Below are 13340 nucleotides of genomic sequence, written 5' to 3'. Positions count from 1 at the left end.
GTGACGACGACGGCGTGACTCTTGAGGTTATGTCGGTTGTCTTTGCCGAGGGAACGGCGCGACTCTCTATTCCGTCTATTACCAGCTTCGCCCGCGGCTATTTAACGATTCGTCGACGTCCAGGCCATAATGGGGGATTGTCGTTCCGCGTCGATGAGGCTCGTAACCTAATATTAACATTTGGCTTTGGTGTTGGCGCTTTCCTTCAATCTTATACCGCGATAGACTTTCTCTTTTTTGTTTTCCTTTTTCCTTTTTTTTTTTTTTTTTTTTTTTTTTTTTTTTTTTTTTTTTTTTAAATAGTTCCTTGTGCACCGCTCCGCCTATAAAAAAAATATCCTCGTTCCTCGACGATCGTCTCTTATGCCGAGGCTTGGCTTGAATTTTCAAGCTCGGAATTTGATAAAGGAGCCGATTATTTAACCTCGCTGGCGACTTTTCTCCGAACAAACTCACCGCTTCGTCGATGGACCTTGTGCGCGAGAAAATTCTTCTAAACTTGTGCACTACGGCCGAATCGCGGCACAATTATATAACATTACCGCATCCAGCACGTTGCAGGATTGGTAAAAGGAAAGTGTTCTGTTTTTTTTTGCACTGGCGTTGAATGTCGTTCAATATTGGTCGAGTGGCCGATAGAAAATTCAGTTGGCGATGATAACATTATGAAATATATTGAATTGACGATTGACGGCAATGCAAAACTAATAAATTCATTCGTCTTAAGCATCAGACGATTATTAAACACCAACATTACCGCTTTATTAATTCCAAGCTGATGGAGCGTTGGTTTTATCATCGGACAATCAAACTTTGTTCATCCGTGATTTGTTGTTACGTAACGTAAACCACGGTTTTCGCAGTTTGTTAAACGATTAGTGATATCGACGAATTAATTAGCGAGTTCGTTATTTTTTTTATTACGAAGGGATCGCCGAGTATAGGGGGAATGAAAAATGTAAGGTTGTCAATTGAAATAAGACCTGCACGACCAAAGCCCATCTTCGCACAGCTCATTATTCGCGATTAAAATTAATTAATCGCCGACTCGACATACTCTTTAACGCATAAAGTAATTTGAAATAAAATTAACACTCCGCTCCCGCTACTGCATCAACGGCTTATCGATTTTAATTATAGGCCTGCATACTTGTAAATTGCATTCGTAAGAGCCTGCGCGAACCCTACAATTTTTGCACTATCGATTCTCACGGAAAAGTAAATTTATCAAATTCGTTGCGCACGGTAAGTTATCGGGGAGTAGAGTGAAGTGGAAAATACGAGTATCGTGACCTCGTTTTCTACTAATGAGCAAACGAGCAAAGCGAAAGTACCGTATGTAGCCTTTGCTAAGGGACTATGGTATTTTTGTTGTTGCTTTAACACATGTCAAATGCTCGTGATGAGCAAAAAATTCTTCCCTAAATAATGTTCTTATAAATGCAGATGTACGTTTGAGCAACTAAGTTTGCAAAATTCAAGTAAGCGATTTTTCCTTCATATTAATGATGAGGAGAAACGGGTTTCTTTTCTCTCTCTCTCTCTCTCTCTCTTTTTTTTTTTTTTTTTTTTTTTTTTTTTTTACAAACGAATGAGAAGAGAAAACGAAGAGGCCGATCGAAGTAGTTCAATGAATAAAATTTCGATGAATTATGGTGAAGTTTGAGTGAAAAAAACTTTAAAAAAAACGTGCTTTATACGCATGATCACCTGCGCGCGTACACGCATATTACTAAGTATGCATCGAAATATTCTTTAATTATACATATATATATATATATATATATATTACAGATATTTTTTTTATAAGCAATTCAAGCATTAAAGTATTCGTGTTTTGTTGAGCATTTGAAATAATTATCCATTGATTGCTCAATTATTTATGAATTTATAATTGCTTATGAAAACGATTAAGTAACTAGCGAATGTATGTGATACGAGCTCCCACCAATGTAACGTACTTTTATTCCAAATTATCATGTCAAAAAAATTGCACATTGATTCGCGATGTTCTAGATAAGAGATCTTTGCCAAGATCACCTGAATAATGTCAATTGATACGATATGTATATAATCAAATATATATAATGGAAAGACGGAAAATAAGCAAAGTTGAAAGTGCTCGAATTTGCGAATATCTACTAAATATTGAGTACTTGATTCTATATCTTTTTTTTTTTTTTGGTTTTTTTTTCTTTCTTTCATCGAATATTCACGTATAGGACATTTAAGGTATTAATGGGTCAGTCGAGAGTCATTCCCTTGCGTGGGCCACGACAGGCCTGACGTGGCAGTTATATGCATTAGACTGGCCACGCAAGACGTTACACACCTTACTAGGGATCGCGCGAGGAACGCCAAACATCCCACACACGAGCCAGGTAACCAGGTACGCTTTGATATATTTTCCTGCCCGAGCTATTTCCTATACGGACTTTCAGACTTTGGCCATTGGCAATAAGCATTCAAGAACGCGTTGCTTGAAATAATCGAGATGACCCATACATTACCAATATCAATATTCTTACTCCTTGTGCTACGCTCGCATAAAGTAACCTTGTGATGGGACAAATGTACCGTGCTCGTCGCAAGCATTAACATTGTCAATAATACTGAATAGTTAGATGGTTGGAAGATAAGTTGCACTTATCATTCGCACAATCGATTCATTGTCTCGATTCGTGCAATAGCACTCTTTTACGCATTTTAAAGCAATTGAACGCGAATAGTACTCGAATATTTCAAATCGATATTAATGTATTTCCTTAGAAGCGGAAAAAATAATGGCGAATTGCATTGGGATTCATTCTCATTCATTTCAATTGAATCGTTTGTTTAACTTTTATTGACCACGAAATATTAGCCAACCTTTATTTCTAGTAAATATTTTTGACAAACTTTTGCAATACTTTCGCAATGGCAATCCTATCTTAAACTTTGATTGAAGGCAATAATTTTTCTACTTCAATCTTTTGGTATACTAAAATTTTAAAAGGATCACGAACGGTTAGACCAAGATATATTTTTTATGAAAAGCTTTTAGCAGTCGTATCGCAAAAAGGCACGATAATCATAAAAGACTTTACTTCGAACTCGCGTTAACTTTTTAAGAATTGCATACTATCAGTCATGAAATAAATAAAATGCATATATTTTTTTACTTTAAATGTAATTTATGCGGTTATTTTTTCTTCCTTTACGCTTTCAAAGTGTAAATAAAAAAGCTTGTTATACAATTGATGGCGTTGCTAGATAAGTGTGATATATTTTGTGCAAATATTTTAAGGAACGACAAACAAGTTTAACGACAAAAACAAAAATCTTTTCCCACTAGAGGAGCTACCACGGTTATATAAAAATTTATTCACGATTTTATAATATTATAACGCGCACTCGATATATATATATATATATATATATATATATATATATATAAGCATAATTTCTAATATTAAATTGCAATGTATAATAATTACATTTGCGATGCAATGAAAAGGCAATGAAATAATATCTGAATAAATGCAAAATTTCTTCAAAATTTTTATATTGATTTATTTTAATCTTGTAATATATTCATCAGGATATCACGTATTTTTTAAGATGCATTTTTATGACAGTTTCGAATCGTTTAGAAATTTATCTTCTTTTCCATCTCTCTCTCACTCTCTCTCTCTCTCTCTCTCTCTCTACATAATAATTTTACAGAATTGTGAAATCTTTTTCTCAAACGCTTGGCATTCGTCTCTTAGTCGAAGTTTATTTATTCGTAGCAATAAACATTTAATTTACGAACGTGGGAGATATTTAATGCTCTGTAACGTCATATCCTCGCCTTTAAATTAATTAAAATGTTGCTCGACTCTTGTCCTTGAAGAAGCTACTAGAAAAAAAAACGTTTTGTCAAAAGATTTGATAATATCGACAAGATATTGTCTGCTTTAAGGATAAGAAATTTGATGAATAGAGCGAGAAGCTTATGGAATCGATTCATTAATTGGAATAACACATTCACGAGTCGTGCAACAAACTATGATATTATCTCTAATCGTTGGTATGCTTTATGATTACACTTTACCGTAGAATTTTATTGCAGATCGTCAAGTTTTTCGAAAGTTTGGCCCAATGTCAGTTGGCCGTATAATAATAATAATAATAATAATAATAATAATAATAATAATAATAATAATAACAACAACAACAACAACAACAATAACAATAACAATAACAATGATAATAACAACAAAAACAATAATAACAATAATAATAATAATCATCATCATCATAATCACGGAATGAACAAATTTAAGTCCGTGTTCAGCATGAAAGTGCTGTTAAGTCATTATCTTGCCGATAAGTTGGATTTTAAACTTATCAGAGCGGATGGAATTTGAATTAAACGAAAGATCGTGGAGATGCTTTGGATAATCAGGCGTATGGCGATATTGGAGAGATAGAGATTGAATTTTTTTTCAGATGCGTTTAGCTTGTGCGACATCAGCGTGGCTGGAAAAACAAAAGAAAAAATCAAATTCATTTCAGAACAAAAGGCTAAGTGAAAATGCTCCGCCCTCCGCCCCCGCCCCCCTTTTTGCCCTTCTTCACGTAAAAATTTAAAAAAAAAGCAGCCGTTGAATTTATCGAATTATTAGCACGAAGCGAGTAATTAGCGTATAGGCCGAAGCCGTGTCGTTTGCCAAGAGGAATCGCGCCACGTTGAATAATAGCCGAGAGTCGGTAGTCGGTGGTGCGAGAGTGGACGGGTGGGAGGGTGTGAGTGAGGGATGGACGAATGAATGGTTGAATGGATGGATGGATGGATGGATGGTTGGCGGGGGGACCTGACTGGCTCGTTCGCTCTTTGCCTCCCGCCGATGATGAATTGGCGGAGGCATCGCGGATTCCGACGATCCGACTCACCGTTGGCCCGGTGCACCCGCGTCGAGACAAAGAACCGCCCGGATGACTAACGGGATTAGCCCCGCGTGTATAATTAAGACAAGCCGCGGGGGAGGGAATACACGCTCAGGACATTGGCGGCGATCTCGGAGCCTGAGTCACTCGGGGCCCGTGAGTCAGGCGCTGCTCGGCCCAGGAGTCGAGCCCCCTAACAATGGAATGCAGCGTAGGCCGGACGCAGCCTCTGCTCCTCCTCGATTTGGCGCAGCGCTTTTTCATGGCCCCACGTTCTTCGGATGCAAGCCTCGCGCCATTAATGGGCAGTTGGCGCGCACTTGGCTTCCACTCGGAGTTTGGACGTTTGCCTACGATTGCGCTCGGCTCTTCGCGGAAGTTGCTAATTGTCGTGAGGCTCCTTGAGATCCAGGATGCTTACGTGTCATGAGGTACGGTCGTCGAGTGGTGATTGGCCGACACGTGTAGCTGATTACACAGACGTTTACACAAATCGATTTTAATGGCGTCGCGATCTGAGGAGAACGTTGTTGATGGTGTCTTTCAGCTGATGAAAGAGCGCTAGACCGTGGAGTGGCGAGAGAATTTGATGGCAGAGATTGTGAGGTCGCGGCAGAGAGAGAGAGAGAGAGAGAGAGAGAGAGAGAGAGAGAGAGAGAGAGAGTGGGAGTGGGAGTGGGAGTGGGAGGGGAAGGGGGAGGAGGAGGAGGAGGAGGAGAAGGAGGAGAGAGACGAACTTTAACGCGGATAAATACTCTCTGTGCCAGTCCGAAGATTATTGAAGCATTCTTTTAACTTATTCGATCTTCTATATTCTAAGCCTTTACGTTAGCGAGTAATTTACAACTTTTACTCATCTAGTTGAAATAATTTTGATGCCTTTGACTGCAATTGTAAAGTTAACGAAAAATGTCCATTTTGTCCCTTGTGAGACATTTAAATAATAATTGACAAATGTTGGTAAGATGTATTGTTAATTTGTCATAAAATTCGTAGGGCTGCTTTCTTGCATTGTGATACGCAAAATGGCAATGATTCGGCTTAGTCTTATAAACAATGTTTCAAAGCTTCTCGGGCCAATGCACATCACACAATAATTACTCTCGTCGTATATCGGTGCACACGGTCATAAACATAAACAATAAGCCACCATTTTACCAAATTATTAAGTAATAATTACATCGTTTTGATCTGACATTACATTAATTCTTATATATTATTTATTTGAGAAAATCATTCGAGAATGACATTGAATTTTTTACTATCGACAACAATAACATAAGCTGTAAAGAGTGCTTTTTTCTGTATACGTAAATTTATATATAAATTTGTAAATATTTCATCTATAATGGATAAGTAGCTGTTTTGTTGTTTATTTACAAGCTCGTTGGTGCAAACGATGGATTGATGTAAGTATAACGATAAAAATTTACGAAATAATGGGCGTTTAATTGAATGACAAATTGCAAAATTAAGAAACATATTTATTCTTATTTGATTTTATTATTATTTCAATAATTAATGTAGCATAAGCTTTCGATCTCAGGTACTCGTACAATTTTTTAACCAAGTTTCAAAAATATAATATGCATATTGAGAACACGAGTGGCGGTGATTGAGATAAACAGCAGATATCGCTAACTGCTTACCTACATATGCCCTTTCCTATATAACTCGGTTAATAAAAAGTTACAAATATATATAATGTTAAAAAACAATTTTTTAAAATCGCAAATTTTCAAATGATCTCATAATGGAGTTTGTCAATAAATATAATCACGACATTAAAGTAGCGAATGCTATCTCATCGTCGATTGAAAGCTCCACAATAACGAGGCTGATCCACAGAGACATAGGAACCCGGAAACGTAAAGTCGACGAGCGCGCAATCGCGTGTGCCGTGCAAATTCAGCGTAATTCAGTGGGCCACGGGTTTGCCGGCAAGTGCAGCCAATTGAAGCGATTGAGCAACGACGACACGTCCCTCTGCTCGCTCGCACGCGCTCTCATTTATATTTATCTCATTTAAAGGGCCGTTCATCTCTCGACGTCGCTCTCGATGCCGCGGTTTTGCACATGGGCGCAGGCGCGCGGGGGGGGGGGGGGGGGGGGGGGGGGGGGGGGGGGGGGGGGGGGGGGGGGGGGGGGGGGGAGGGTTTATCGCGGGAAGCGGCGAGGGACTGGAGAGGGACGGTGTGTGCAGACCGATATATCGAGCTTCTCTCTCCCCGGCTTATGGCACGCGGCTGCCGAGCCGGGGGAGAGGATATTAGAGGCTCGTCGGGGAAATGCTCGCGCCGACTTCGTTTTTCGCTCGCGGGTCGCCAGCCTATCGATCACCCGCCGCTGCCGGGTCGTCGGCTGGGCTCGCGGTCGATTACGCGATTTTCAACGAGGTGACGATCGTCGCCGGGAGCTGCTGCTGGCGAGTTGTCCATCGAGCGCGGGGATGCGCCCCGACTCTTTTGCGAAAAACTCCTCGGACTAGGCAAAGGATTAAGGAGTGATTTTTTTATAATTATTCGAGACGCATTGGGAGATGCGTGCGACGGATCGTTACTCTTTTACAAGCGCATGCGACGGAAAATGTTTAGATGATAGATTCACTGAATACATTAAAGACTTTGGAAAATTTTTTATTTCGACAAGAAATCGGCAACTACAGTCTTTATAATTTACTGATTAAAATATAAAGACGATGTGTTCTATTGACTCTATTGACTATACGTTGAGCATTCTTTTATGTTATGTTTTAATATTCGTACTCTAGGCATAAAAATCAACGGTGAGGAATTTTCCTCGATTATTAGGGCGTATTATACAAGTTTTTCTAGTCTTTAAGCAAATCATCTATAATTTCATACGTACCGTTTTTCAATACATAAACGATCGCAAATGCCAATCAAACTATCTTTTATTTTTGCAATTACAAAATGGTAATGCATTATATTTCATGATACAAATAATATGTGATTATGTATTAAAAAATTTAATATAATGTAATAAATGTAAAGAAGTATAAAAGAAATATAGAGTATATTATCTGTGATATAGATGTTTGCTGTATGGTAAGGAGATTTGCAATGTACGTGCATTGGAAAATTAAATTTTATAAGACAATTTTCCATCTAACTAATTTTCTCTTTTGGGTAAAAAAAAAAACATAACTTCATATTAAATTATTATATTCGAAGCTCAAAGAGTGGTATTAAAAAATTACTTAAATTTTTAATTGCGATTATTAACTTGGAATGCTTGGAAATACATGGTAATGTATCGATCGATAGCATAAGAGCAAAGACTACTAACATCCTCGAATGCCATTTATATTTTATAGTCATTATTTTATGATTTTGACATACATATTCGAATATAAATTGCAAGAAACAACTACCTCCCTTATTAAATTATTTTGATTTTTATATATAATAAATGTAATTATCCTAATCGCCATATTCGTGGTATTTAATTGCGTTTTTATGATAATATTAATCGATTAATAAGCAAGTTTTATTTCACCATACAATTAATTCATTGAATAACATTCCTTGCCAATCCTAATCTTCCTTTTTATAAATCCCAGAAGAATTATTTTCAAATACATATTAACAAAAATCAGCTGCTAAATTTACAGGTTATTTATTACAAAATTTCTTTGCCAATAGTTATGCTTTTACATGTGTAGTTTCTCTTAATTATCCCGTGATATACAATAATTTCTAACGATACTACGATAAAAATTCGTAAAAATACTGTCAAAAGTGCTTAATGTAAATGTGGGGGAAAAAAAATCCCTATATATTATATATGAGCAAATAAATATTTGCTCAATTTCATTATTTGTTAATTATGTATCATCATTGTGAGTACCATCGGCTCAAATAATTTTACACGTCATCCATGAGCAGAATTTTTCTACACCGTTTTCATCATATTGTAAGCAATGGAAGATAATTATATGGTTATTCACGGCATATTCGCGATTAAAATTGCTCGTGTGACGATGGTCTTCATGATATATGTGTAACGTGTCTCGCAAGCGCATCGCTTGGACCTCGATAATAAATTTTGCTCGTACGAGACATTTTTATCGATAGTTCGTTGAAAGTAATGTGATCCTCCGTTCAATTGTCATTACGAGAATTAATCGCTAGGAGTAGGGGGCATAAATGCATAATAGCGGAGATAAAGAGAACGTGTTTTTGCAAAGAAGCTCGATCAACGATCGTCCTAGCTTATCCTCTGACTAATCCTAGGCAAAATAACGCGACTCTAATGAAATAATCAATGTGGCCATTTGTCGTGAATCGATCATGAAATTTCAGGCAAATCCCCCGTTGTTGGCTATTCAACAAAAGCCGAAGGAAGCATTTATCCTCTCGTCTTAATGGCAATCAACCGATCGGTTAAAGCCCCACGACTCGTCGTCATTGGTATCGCCGCCGCTTTATACGACAGACGACGTATCGTTATATGATCCGCGGCACGACGCGTAGACGTGCACGCAGCATCTATAGCGGCATGGGCTATAGTAGCGGCGGTGGCAGTGGCGGTGACGGTGACGGTGACGGTGACGGTGACGGTGGCGGTGGCGGTGGCGGTGGCGGTGATGGTGACGGTGGCGGCGGCGGCGGCGATCAACCTCGAACAGCTCGTTGCCCAGCAACCAGACAGTCGGACCGTGCATCTGCCGATTTTCTCTCCCTTCGCGGGGTACGGGCGAATAAGAGAGAGCGAGAGAGAAAGAGTACTGACAACAGTAGCAGCAACAGCAGCATCAGCAGCAGCAGCAGCAGCAGCAGCAGTAGTAGTAGTAGTAGTAGTAGTAATAGTAATAGTAGTAGCGCGAGGGAGTGCGCGCAGGGCTAGGGCGTATCGCGGGGGTGAAGGACCCGGGTGTCGGCCGTAAGGATGCGGGGGTGCGCGGGTCTTGGCGGACACAAGGACGAACACTTGGGATGAGCGATGAGAGAAGCCGGGACGAATAAATAAATGACGGTGGCTGCCAAAAGAAACGAGCCGAATTCGCGCGGGTGTCGGCGAATATCGAACATTGACGTGCCGCTACTATAGCCCTCACTTTATCAGAGAGTGCTCGTCGATAATAACAAAGCGCTCTCCTTAATGGAAAGGCTAAATTCAATAACCTTCGGCTATTCCCGACTTTACACCTTCTTTAGGGATTATTCGCTTTTGCCAAAGATGAAATCATTGCCGCCCAATTTCGCCGTTGCAAATTCCTGCAACAAGGCTGCGTCATCCGTCGTTTGATTCACTGGTTATTTATTGCTCTTTGTATTTGACGTTTTTCTTTATAAATCGGTTTATAATTTAGTTTGTCGAAAAGTCGAGGGACGCCAAGATGATACTTCCCCTTGCGAAGGATTAACTAAATTCCTCATTTCGATGTTTGATCTCTACCGAAACTCCTTGGAATTGTGGATAAGAATTGCTTGCGCTATTGGAAGCCCATTGGATTCTATTAAATATTACTGCATTAATCCGATACAGTGATACAGTAATAAATATTCGTAATAAATAAATACTCGTGTAAAAGTATGTATAAACGGAGAAAAACTTGTTAATTCGAATACTGCCCTCTTCGTTTATAATTTACCGTTTTATTCTTAAGTAACGTCAAGCAAGTGTAAAGCTAAAGCTCGAGCGTTCTGCTTTATTAATTCTTTAATAATTACTTTACCGAGCCTTGACCGTTCGTTACAAATATCGCCCAATTTATTTATTTGAATTTACTTTGATGAAAAATAAGAAAATTTTATGATTTGTAACGTCTCTGTGGAGAGACAATTACAGCTGCATACCATCCATACCTAAATTACCATAAGGTTTTTGAAAATTTTCAAATCGATGATTTTTATCGGTCGATTCTAATCATTAATATCGTGTACTGGTTAATATTGTATTAATATTAATATCGTTGAACGGCTCTTTAAATAATAAATTAAATATCGTATAAATACACTTACAAATATTCATGAGTGTAAATCTATTTAAAAGAAATGTGAATACCTGGAATTAAAATATTATTCGTCTGGAATTGGCTGTAAGTGAGAGTAGCCACTTGAATATTGTGCTATCTCTCTCTCTCTCTCTCTCTAATCGAGCTAAAAATCACGTGAATTAACATATAAGAATTGCTATATTTTAATATAAATATAATATTTAATTTCCTGACGAAACAAAACAAAACAAGACAAAATCAAATATAATAATAACAGCATGACAATAATAATAATTATTTGAATAAGGTGTTGTGAAGTACATTAGATATTACTTTGCACCGATCTTTGTATTTGCACAATCATTGTTTTTTATCGAGCAGTAAGTTTTTCTTGTCTTGTAAATACCATAGGCCCAATACTCCAAACGACAACCTCCCAATATTGCACAAAAAGTCTGATAATTCAATAAAGTGGCTGATAATTACTAATTTTCAATTAACGCTTATTATTTATTTTTAATATCAGATTTAATTATTATTTATGTTTTCGTATGACAACGATAGAGACATGTACTCTTAATACGAGCATCAGCTTGCCATCAGCTGATTCGAAGACTCGAATTATATACGGAAATTTTTTAATTTTTAAAGACATCTCCTTGGATGATAACGTGTAATTGTTCAATGAGTTCTTCAAATAATTCTTTCTTAAAACCGCTGAGTAACTTGAATAAAATGTAACTGCGATTGCATGTGAAACATTCGATTGCTTGAGTTAGCAAATATCTATAAAGTTTACACTTTATATCGTAAGCAGAGTTTAAGGTGAAATAATGGTAGCTCGGGAGGCTTATTCTTTCATTCCAACTCATTGTAAATAGTAATTTGTAAATGAGTGCGTTTTATTCTTAGAGAGTAATTAGGTCGATAAGCCTCAAATAATCTTATTAATATATTAAAATAATGTCAAATGTATTTAAAAAATGATTTTTATATCATTATGGTAATAGACTCTCTAGCACTCAAACTTATTAGTTTTTTTTTTTTTTTTTTAATTGTAAAGTAAGTGAACGGAATGCTGCTCCAGCTGCCGAGTATTTCAAAAGTTTAAAAATATCCGCTATGCATGAATCCGTAGGAGGTGAAAAAAGAAAAAAATAAAATGAAAAATCAATTTATCGAGTGGGAATCGTAATACATTTTTTGTTTATGCGAACTTGATGTATTTGCAATTTGGTTTCCATAGAGAACGCGCGCGCGCGATATTGGTTAAGTTGACGGGAATGGCAATGAAAAACCATGCTGTACGTGCACATGTTGGTATAATTTGGATTGTCATTGTTTCGCATAATCCTCGTACTTGTCTCATCACGGGTAACGCTATTGACTGAAAAATTCACGGGGATAAAGCCGAATCGGCCTGCCCAATCGCACTGGCCTCCGAGAGTTCGTGACGAACGAAAGAAAATACATATTTCAGGGCGATTTGGAGCTGCAATTTACGACGAACATACGTACATGGAGGCACGTATATAAACATGCCGATAGTAGTGTTATATAGGCGCGCACGAGGACACGGAATTCTATCGCGAGAGGAGCGAAGGTGTCACCTCGCGAGTGGTACTGCGAGCCCCCATTCCACCCTAGCCCACCCTACCCCACGCGATCGATCTTCAAAAAGATCAAGACAAACAAACCAAGCCATAAGAAGAAAGGAGAATTTAAGTGATCGAGGAGACGGGTCGGACGGAAATAGATCGTGGATAAATAAATAGATGAGGTGGTGGTATGGGGCAGCCGAGCCAGACAACATTGCGAGTAACAGATACGCGAATTCCCGTGGGCCGGGCTGCGATAAAGAAGGAATAAAGGGCGAGATGCTCGAAGAGGAAAGCCGGTACGACGGGACGCACATAACCTAGAAGCCTAGAAGGGGTGAGGTGGGATGCGATGGCGTGGTGTGATGGGGTAAGGTGGGGTGAGGTGAGGTGAGTTGAGTTGTGGTGTGGTGAGGTGAGGTGAGGTGAGGTGAGGTGAGGTGAGGTGAGGTGAGGTTAGGCGAGGTGAGGTGTGGTGAGGTGTGGTGAGGTATGGCACGATGCTGCGGTGTGGTGTGGTGAGGCGTGGCGCGGCGTGGCGAGGTGAGGTGAGGCAAGGCAAGGCAAGGCAAGGCGAGGCAAAGCGAGACGAGACGAGGCGAGACGAGACGAGACGAGACGAGACGAGACGAGACGAGGCGAGGCGAGGTCAGTTATCCGCCACGCCCGACGCCGACGCCGACGCGGAGGTCGTTCGCGAGCCCGGCTGCCGCATTATTATTGCTCTTCCCCGGCCGTGGCCTATCGCTGCATTACCAATATGTTGCCGGCGGTTCTCCCCTAGGCCGCCCCAGCGCATCCTAGTACCCCGCGAGAACACTCACCTTCTGCCAAACAATGCCCTTAAATTACTTTCGAAGCCCGATGCG

The sequence above is a fragment of the Ceratosolen solmsi genome, unplaced genomic scaffold (assembly GCF_000503995.2).
Source record: "Ceratosolen solmsi marchali unplaced genomic scaffold, CerSol_1.0 scaffold14, whole genome shotgun sequence".
Classification (NCBI taxonomy): domain Eukaryota; kingdom Metazoa; phylum Arthropoda; class Insecta; order Hymenoptera; family Agaonidae; genus Ceratosolen; species Ceratosolen solmsi.
This window is presented reverse-complemented; position numbering follows the sequence as displayed.